Source organism: Arachis ipaensis, chromosome B04, assembly GCF_000816755.2.
Source record: "Arachis ipaensis cultivar K30076 chromosome B04, Araip1.1, whole genome shotgun sequence".
NCBI lineage: Eukaryota > Viridiplantae > Streptophyta > Magnoliopsida > Fabales > Fabaceae > Arachis > Arachis ipaensis.
Window position 1 is genome coordinate 115,614,674 of NC_029788.2, and position 10,037 is coordinate 115,624,710.

General features: G+C 49.3%; 1 pseudogene; it reads left to right on the forward strand.

Moving 5' to 3' along the window:
• The window catches only part of LOC107637032, a 12,778-nt pseudogene continuing 2,830 nt past the window's right edge, over positions 90-10,037 (forward strand).

Here is a 10,037-nt window from a genome sequence, read left to right on the forward strand (position 1 = left end):
TTTTTTATTATTTTAAACTTTTAGAATAAATAATTTTATGGGTATTTGTAGTATGGATAGGTGTGAAATTTGTGGAGTGATTTATTTCGATGGGTTTGTCGTCTGCAAATTTGATAACATACATAGCAAAAGAGCTTAAAAAGTCAGTAGTAGATGCAACAAAGAATGTGAACACATAGATTGAGTTTTCCTCCCTCTTCCCTTTACTTGGTGGCTTTCTCGCCGATTTTTATTTCGGCCGCTTCAATACCATCGTTATCTCCTCCTTCAATTTCTTTATTGTACGTATTTTCGTTTTATCTTTTAAGAGAGTCCTTAATTTTTTTTTATTATTCGTCAATCTTTTAAATTTTAAAATTATTATGTTTCACAACATCCTCATAGCTGGGTATGTCTTTCTATTAAAGTAAATTTGTTCTTCAAGATGGACTTGACTAAATTCTTTATAAGGGGCTATATAATTTTCATGTCTCAATATATATGTAACAAATTATCAATAATAATAATAATAATAATAATAATAATAATAATAAAGAGATGAAAGAAAGATAATAATCCATGCATAAATTTCTTAAAAATCAAATAAATTCAAGGTAACATTTAATGAATAATATCTTCACAATTTAGTTTTTTACATACGATTAATAATATGTTATTTTGTACAAAAAAAAAAAGTCAAAAACACGTCAAGAATTAAATTTGTTTCTTTTAATTCAAAATGTAATAATAAATACCATAAAACAAATTATATTTTTTAGTAAGAAAAATAATTGTATTTTGTTCGGTTCATCGGGTTACCGGACGGTTCAAATGTGAAGATGGGTCCTGCCTTGGTCTGAGTCCTGGGAACGGATAGTTCGAGCTGACGACCTTGCGAGCACTTGATGCGTTGAGGGGGGTGCCACCTGCAAAGACCCTCCGACGCCCAAGTCAGTGTGGTGAGCAGGTGAAAAAAAGTAGAAAGTTGTAGTGACGTACCTTTGGGGAGGGGTAGGACCCTCCCATATATACCGTCTCAGAGGTGGGCCCCTCATGGTCAGAGACCCACCTTCCGCGAAGTTTCCCCTAGCTATCACCAGGCGAGCTGGCTCCTGTGGGATGCTCGGGTCAAGGTCCGGGTGCAGGGCGCCCCGCAGAGCGGTTGCCCGGATCCGAAGGTGCGGTGATATCGGCCAGATGGGCTGGGCCGCAACAGTGCTCCCAACGCGCCAGTTGGGGCCGCGAGTGCCGTAGGTGGTGCGTTCTGCTCCTCTTCACATGAGGTGTCGGTTGGTTGACTGATCGTGACAGGGGCGCGTTTCCTGGGCGCGTGGGCTTGTTCGTTGCAGGGGTGCTCCGCTTCTCGCCTCGTTTCTCGCGCCGAGCATTAAATGCTCATAATGGGAAATTCAAAACCTCGCGCGCAATGACTGTTTTACCCCTGTCTTTCGCGCCTCTTCATGCATCAGTTATCCCCTCAGTTTCCTTTATTCATCATTTGGTTTTCATTTTGCTACCATCGCATCCCCTCATCACTCTCCTTGCTGGTTCCAATTTGCCGCTGCAGTCTCCCTTTCTCTCTCCAGCCTTTTTAATCCTTTCGGCTCCTTCGTTCCAACGCAATTATCCAGGTATGTTTCATTTCCTCTTCTTCATCTTGTTTAGTTTTTCTTTGTAATTGTGCCATTTCCGTGCGTGTGTGTTGTTCTTCTAAGCTGGATTGCGTAGTAGATACTATTAGCGTTAGGTAGATGTATTAGGGGGTTACCATTCTAGGGTGTTGGTCTTTTAGGCTTTGTCTTGCGTAGGCTCAAGTTTAGCTAAATTGTTAGTTTTTGATCGGTAGACTGTAGCTTTCTGGTTATGGTGCCGATCTCCCGATCTCTTAGTCTAACCGGGTGGTGCCCCCACTGTAGGTATGGCCCAGCGTCATGTTGCACGGGCACCAGCTGCGAGAGCAGCTTACGACCGGTACGCCTAGGTGACTTCGGATGTGAAGGATTCTCCCAATCAAACGGATCTAGAGGAGCTCACTGAGTTCCGGCAAGCTGAGTACCTGTGTGGTGGGACTGACGAGGAGTCCCATTACGAGGTCTTTGTCCCCGCCCCACATGAGCGGATTTATCAAATAAACCTGCACCACCCCTGAGTTGCCGACTGGATCTGGTTCTATAAGGTAATGTTTACTCAAGTGGGAGTTTGCATTCCCTTCTCTCCCTTTCAAATGGCGCTACTCAATTGGTGTGACGTGGCGTTGTCCCAGTTGCATCCGAACAGTTGGGCTTCGATCTGCGTCTTCGAGATGGTTTGTGAGTACTTGGAGTTGCCGGTCTCCGTTGAGGTTTTCTTGTTTTTTTTTTTACTTTGACGAATCCCTCTAAAGAGGGGAAGGCGAAGAAAGGCTTCATGTCTTTCTGATCTGCCAAGGGTCGGAGGATTTTTGGGTTGTTTGAGGACTCCTACCATGGGTTCAAAGATAGGTATTTCAAAGTTCGCCCTTTAGAGGGTCATCACCCATTTTGGCTGACGCTGGAGTGGGTGCGTCGCATCCCGACCTATTGGAGTTTTGGGGCAGGGGCGAACGCTTTTATTAAAGTCACATATAAAGGGCTATCTCCAGAGAATAAACGGGTTGCCGACGTGTTGTTAGCAGTGTTTGGGAAGAATAATGTTAACCCCCATCTTCTCATGGGTGACCAAAATGTATCTAGGAATTATATACGTGAGTTTCCCTTCTCTTCTTCTTTTTTTTTTAGCTAACGAGCTTTCGTGCTCTTTACCAGTGTCGATGGCTGGCGAGCAAGTTGGTCTTGAAGCTTTATTTAACACCTTTCTCAATAACGACATCGAGGAGGAGACGGCTTCTGACCACCAAGCCGCAGATAATCAAGAGAATCCTCCTCAGGATACCGCAAGCGCTGGGGCTCAGTCCCAACCTTCTCATGGTGAGGTAATCGGTACTAGTGGTGGACCGAAACCTCAGCCAGAGATCGAGGTTGAGAACCCGGATGTGATAATAGTGGATAATCCCAGGAAAAGGAAACCGTCTTCTAGCCCGGAGGGAGCTCTTACCGTGATGGAGAAGAATTTTGATACCGGAAACTTTATCGATTCCCAATTGCTCCCGGGCACAGAGGACTTCCTCCATGGTGGGGATCTTCCGGGGTAGGCAAGATGGATGTATCGCACGTTGCTCCGGGGAGCCGCGATAGCAAGGAAGGCGGAGTTTACCCTGGCGGGAACGTATTCTTTGCAGAATAGACTTGAATCTTCTGTTGAAGCAAATAACAAGTACAAGGCCGAGGTGGAGTTACTTCGGAAGCAATTGGCAACTGCTCAGGAGCTGCTGGCTACTGCTACGGAGAAGGTTAAGACTTCTGATGTCGCCGTTGCCCGGCTTACCGAGAGGGAGATGACCATGGAGAGTCAGCTCAACTCCGCTCAGGGCAAGGTAAAAGAGGTCGAAAAGGAGCATGATGAGGCCCTGGCCTCGGCAACTGCGGCTAAGAATGAGGCGACCGAACTGATGAGAAAGTACAAAGAGACTGTCAAGCAAGGGAAGAGCGCCATCTTGATGACTGAGGAGGCCCTCAAGGCTCAGGTGAAGCTGTTGGCTCCCGACTTCGACACCTCAGCTGTTAGCGTCTTCAAAACCATCAAGGATGGAAAAATTGTCGACATCCCGAAGAAGTGATTTGGTCTTGCCTTTGAACTTCGTTTTTTGTAATATATAGATTTTATATACTTTTGGCTAGTTGACTGCCGTTTAGTGTATTAAGATAGTTGTGGTGAACTTGGTTGCCGTTTTTGGCATATATGTAATTAATGACTTGTCTATCGTCAATGTCTCTTACCGTTTTATTGGTCGCTAAGCGCATCGTTTGGTAGTCGTAGGAGTCGCCTGATTGTTTTTTAATGTTCTAGGTTATTGGGGTGATCAATCCCGGTTTTCCGTTTTGATAAATTTCGAAAAATCAACGACGTATGATAAATCTGAATAACGTAAACACGGGGCGAAGATAGTATAGGCAACAATTAAAGATGACATAAACAAGCTTATAACTAAAGGTAGCATAAACAATTATCGTAAGTCTAATGATCTCACATACAGTAATGCAAATCTTACTGGTGTGGTTAAACTGGTAGGAATCTTACTCATATGGCGTGCCTCAGCTGCTAGGGGTAGAATCTCTTTAGGTTAACCACGTTCCATGTCTTGGGTATTTCTTTGTCGTCCAGCCGTTCTAATTTATACGCGCCGCTGCCGAGCACTTCCTTAACCCTATAAGGGCCTTCCCAGTTTGCCGCCAGTTTTCCTTGCCCTGTCGTCGGCGGCCCAACATCGTTGCGTCTTAAGACCAAGTCGTCCTATTCGAACTCTCTTTTGAGCACCTTGGCATTGTAGCACAGGGCCATTCTTTGTTTTAGCGCCATCTCTGATAGATGGGTCATCTCCCTTGCTTCATCCACCAAGTCCTTTTCCACGGCCTCTTTGACTACCCCTAAGAGTAGTCGTGGGCTCAGCTCCCCGACTTCCACGGGTATTATTGCCTCTACCCCATACGTGAGTCGGAAGGGCGTTTCCCCGGTGGCGGATTGTTGGGTTGTGCGGTAAGACCAGAGAACCGAGGCCAGTTCATCCGCCCACGCTCCCTTCTTCTGGTCGAGTCGCTTCTTGAGGCCCTGCAGGATGATCTTGTTCGCAGCCTCCACTTATCCATTGGTCTGGGGATGCTCTACTGACAAAAACTTTTGTTTTACCCCCAAACTGGCAAGGAATTCTCCAAATTTTTTATCGGCGAACTGCGTCCCGTTGTCCGAGATGATAGCTTCTGAGATGCCGAATCTTGCTATTATCTGTCTCCATATAAACTTTCGACAGTTCGTTGAGGATATGCTGGCCAGTGGCTCTGCCTCTATCCACTTTGTATAGTAGTCAATCGCCAGTATCAGGTACTTGACTTGTCCTGGCCCGACTGGGAAGGGTCCTAATAGGTCAATTCCCCATTGTGAGAAAGGTCGGGAAGTCGTGAAGAAGCTGAGTTTGGTTGCTGGCACTTTGTGAAAGCTAGAATTTTTCTGGCATCTCTTGCACCTTCTTATGAATTCCTTAGAATCTGCCATCATGGAGGGCCAGTAGTACCCGGCTCTGATGAGCTTCCTAGCTAAGGCCTTCCCTCCGATGTGGTGACTGCAGCATTCTTCATGGACTTCCCAGAGGACATACTCCATTTGGTTGGGGTGCAGGCATTTCAGCAGGGGTTGGCTAAGCCCCTTCTTAAACAACTGGCCCTGTATGATTGCATACTTGGCCGCTTCTCGTCTTATTGTTTTGGCCACCTTCTCGTCACTGGGGAGCTCGACTTTTTCCAGGAAGTCGATGATCGGGTCCATCCAAGAGGGTTCTGACTGGGTCAGCTATAGGACCACTGCTGGTTCTTTTATCAAACCTTGAATCAGAGATCGGTTGCCAGTCCCTGGTTTTGTGCTCGCTAGCTTGGACAGGAGATCCGCCCGTGTTTTCCGTTCTCTCGAAACGTGCTGGATCGTGACCTCCTCGAATTGCTTGCTCAATTCTTTGACTTTCCCCAGATACTTCGGTAACAGTGAGTCTCTGGCCTGGTAGGTCCCATTAATCTGGGAAGTTATGACCTGTGAGTCGTTGCACATCTCCACTCTGGTCGCTCCGACCTCTCTTGCCAGCGCTAGGCCTCCCAGTAAGGCTTCATACTCTGCTTGATTGTTAGAGACCGGGAAATCGAATTTGATGGGCTGCTCATATACAACTCCAGTCGGGTTCTCCAAGATGATTCCTGCCCCTCCGAACGTTTGGTTAGATGCTCCGTCAACATGAAGCTTCCACCGTGTGTTCGGGGTCCCGGCGGGGTCTCCTGTCACTTCTACCAGGAAGTCAGCCATGGCTTGAGCCTTGATCGCGTGCCTGGGTTCATACTGTAAGTCATACTAGGAGAGCTCAATAGCTCAAGTCATCATTCTACCTACCAGGTCGGGTTTCTACAGTACTTGTCGGATTGCCTGATCCGTTCTGACGATTACTTGGTGTCCTTGAAAGTACTGCCGCAACCTGCGCGACGATGTCAGGAGCGCATATGCCACTTTCTCCAGCTTGCTATACCTTAGCTCCGCTCCTTGTAGTGCTTTACTCACAAAATATATTGGCTGCTGGGTTTTCCCCTCTTCTCGCACCAAGACCGCCGCCAAGGCCTCGTCGGTTACTGCCAGATACAAGTACAGCGCTTCTCTGTTCTTAGGCCTCGCTAGAACAGGTGGCGCCGAGATTATCTCTTTGAATTGTTTGAAAGCCTCTTCACATTTCGGTGTCCACTCAAACACGATCCCCTTCTTCATTAGGTTAAAGAAAGGTAGAGCTTTAGCCGCCGACGCGCCGAGGAAACGGGACAGTGCGGTGAGTCTACCTGCTAACCTTTGGTCATCTTTTACACTTCCCCGGCTCTTCATCTGTAGGATTGCCTCACACTTTTTCGGGTTGGCCTCCACCCCTCGTTGCGTTATCATCAACCCTAGGAATTTTCCGACTTCGACAGCGAAGGCACACTTCAGCGGATTGAGCCTCATTCCGTGTTGGCGAAGAGACGCGAAGACGCTTTCTAAGTCACTTTAGAGGGCCTCGGGCCTGGCGGTCTTGACCAAGATATCATCCACGTATACCTCTACCGTCTTGCCGATGAGGTCCCTGAAGGCCTTGTTCATCAGCCTTTGGTATGTGGCCCCCGCATTCTTCAGCCCGAACGGCATCACCTTGTAGCAGTATGTCCCTCCTGGCGTTATGAACGCCGTTTTCTCTTCATCTGGCCGGTGCATCGGTATCTGATTGTACCCAGAATAGGCATCCATGAAGCTCAGATACCGGTAACCTGCCGCCGCGTCAACAAGAACGTCGATGTTGGGTAAGGGGAAGGAATCCTTGGGACATGCCTTGTTGAGGTCGGAGTAATCTACGCACATTCTCCATTTTCCATTGGTTTTTTTAACGAGGACCACATTTGCCAACCACGTTGAATAGTCCAGTTCCTGGATGAAGCCCGCTTCCAGTAGGCTGGCCGTCTGTTTGGCCACCTCTTCCACCCTTTCTTGGGACATCTTTCTCCTCCTTTGAGCTACTGGCTCGCCTCCAGCCTCACGGCCAGCTGGTGCGACATGAATTGAGGGCTATACCCGGCATGTCAGCCGGAGTCCAGGCGAACAAGTCGCCGTTGGCTCTGATCATTTCTATCAGGGGTTCTTTCCAGTCATGGGGTAGATTCCTGTTCACAAAGGTAAACTCGTCCTCTGAGTCGCCGACCCTAAATTTTTCAAGATCTCCCTCTGGTTCCGGCCTAGGTTTGTCATCAACCCTGGCGTCCAGGTTGGCAAGGAAGACACCGGATGCTTCTTTAGATTTCTTCCTCAGGGAGAGGCTGGCGTTGTCGCATGCGACTGCCATCTCCAGGTCACCCCTGATGGTCCCCACTGATCCATTATCAGCTACAAACTTCATTACCAATAACTTGGTGCAAATCACCGCCCCAAAGTCGTTGATGGTTTTTCTTCCTAGGATGAGGTTGTAGGCCGTGGAGTCCCTTAAGACAACGAACTCCGCCATTAGCGACTTCTTCCACCTGCCTCCGCCAATGGAGACCGGGAGGAAAACTACACCATCTAGCTTGATGAAGTTATCGCCTAGGCCTACCACGCCGTGTTGATGACCCTTCAAGTCGGTATCCCGTAGGCGCAGGGCATCAAATACATTGCGGAATATGATATTGGAGTCGGCTCCCGTGTCCACCAGGATCCGTTTTACTAGGCCGTTGCCCACCCGGGCCGTGATCACCATTGGTGGGTTCTCTTCCACCTCATCAAACCATTGATCTTCGGGGCCGAAGGATATCGAGGGTACCCGCCGGGAGGTCGGTGCGGGGCCAGAGGTCATAGCCAAGACCTTGGCGTCCTTCTTGCTAGCCGATTTCGATCTGAGAGGGACGTCTCTCCCAATCACCACGTTTACCACCATGAGACCGCGCTCGTTATCCTCTTCGGGTTCCCGTCTTTGTCTTACGGCACAGCTTTTGTCCTCTACTGACCGGTCCCTCCTCCTTGGTTCCCTTATAAGGTGGGAGAACTCAGCTAACTTTCCTTCTCGAATGGCCTGCTCCAGGGTGTCTTTCAGGTCAAAATAGTCTTGGGTTTTGTGGCCATAACCCTTGTGATAATCGCAATAGAGGTTCTGGTTTCCTCCTGTCCTGTACTTGAGTTGTCGGGGCTTCGACAAGATGTCCTTGTTGGCGATCTGCTGATAGACCTTGACGATTGGAGCCGCCAGGGGAGTGTAGTTGGTGAACTTCCCAACACGGGGGAAGGGTTTTGAGGTCTTGGCCAATACCCCGTCTCTGGAGTGTTCCTTGGCCCTTTCCCCACCACCCGGTGGGTGGGCATTAGAGTATGCGTGCTGCCGTTTATTAGCTGCCATGACCCGACTCACTTCTTCATCATTGATGTATTCTCTAGCCACACTCTGAATCTCTTGCATCATCCAGACAGGCTTGGTGGTAAGTTGTTTTCTGAAATACTCATTTAGCAGCCCGTTGGTTAGGCACAAACTGGCCACTGAATCGGTTAGGCCGTCAATTTCCAGGCACTCGTCATTGAATCTGTCCAGGTACTTCCTAGTTGGCTCGCCGGCTCGTTGATTTACCCCTAGCAGATTAATCGGGTGTTTCACTTTTGCGATAGGCGTGGTGAACTGGACCAGGAAGGCGCGGCTGATATCGGCGAACGCGGTTATGGAGCCCTGGGGGAGGGCGTTAAACCATCGGATCACTGGTCCAGCCAGGGTTACCGGGAAAGGGCGGCACCTTACTTCATCGGCTACCCCTTCCAGGTTCATCCTGGCCTCGAATGCTATTAGGTGTTCCTGGGGATCCTGGGTACCATCATACCTCATGTCAGTCGGCTTGTCGAAGTGCTTTGGCAGCCGAACTCCAAGGACCGAGTGGTGGAAGGGGGTCGCCCCCATGATCACTGGTTGCCGGATTCGTCTCGGTCTTCCCCTACTGCGCTCCCTGTTAGGCCGGCTTCTCCTTGCCCCTTCCGCGTGATGTTTTTGTTGTGGTCGGCTCCTTCTTCTTCGTTCCCTGCCGGCCTTCCAGTCTTCGTCTTCGGTATCTATTGTCGGTGACCGGGTATAGACCAGGGGATCTCGTCGCCTCCTTGGTACCTCTCTGCTTTCCAAGCTTTCTGATTCTGACCGGGGGGTCGGGGTGCGCCTAGAGTGACTTCCTCAGAGACTCCTCTCTCCTCTGACGACTTTTACGGTTGGCCACTTCTCACTCCAGGTTTTGCACCCTATGGCGCAGCTCTTGTATTATTCTGGCGCTATCACTGTCTGTTCCTCTAAAGGGGCGTCCCTCAGGTCGCCGCGGGGGGGACCTGGTGCCCTCACGAGTGGTGGCTCCAGCAGCTACCCTACTGCTTCTGAGATCTACTCCTTCCCCTCCATGCCCGGCTCCGGCGTCAGCCCCATTAGGAACCAGAACAAAATCCATAGGTCCCTACAGACGGCGCCAATGTTCGGTTCGTCGGGTTACCGGACGGTTCAGATGTGAAGATGGGTCCTGCCTTGGTCTGAGTCCTGGGAATGGATAGTTCGAGCTGACGACCTTGCGAGCACTTGATGCGTTGAGGGGGGTGCCACCTGCAAAGACCCTCCGACGCCCAAGTCAGTGTGGTGAGCAGGTGGAAAAAAGTGAAAAGTTGTAGTGACGTACCTTTGGGGAGGGGTAGGACCCTCCCCATATATACCGTGTCAGAGGTGGGCCCCTCATGGTCAGAGACCCACCTTCCGCAAAGTTTCCTTCTACTAGCCGTCACCAGGCGAGCTGGCTCCTACGGGATGTTCAGGTCAAGGTCCGGGTGTGGAGCACCCCGCAAAGCGGTTGCCCGGATCCGAAGGTGCAGTGATATCGACCAGATGGGCTGGGCCGCAACATATTTATTATATAAATAAATACATTAAATATTATTTAAAAATAATAGATAAT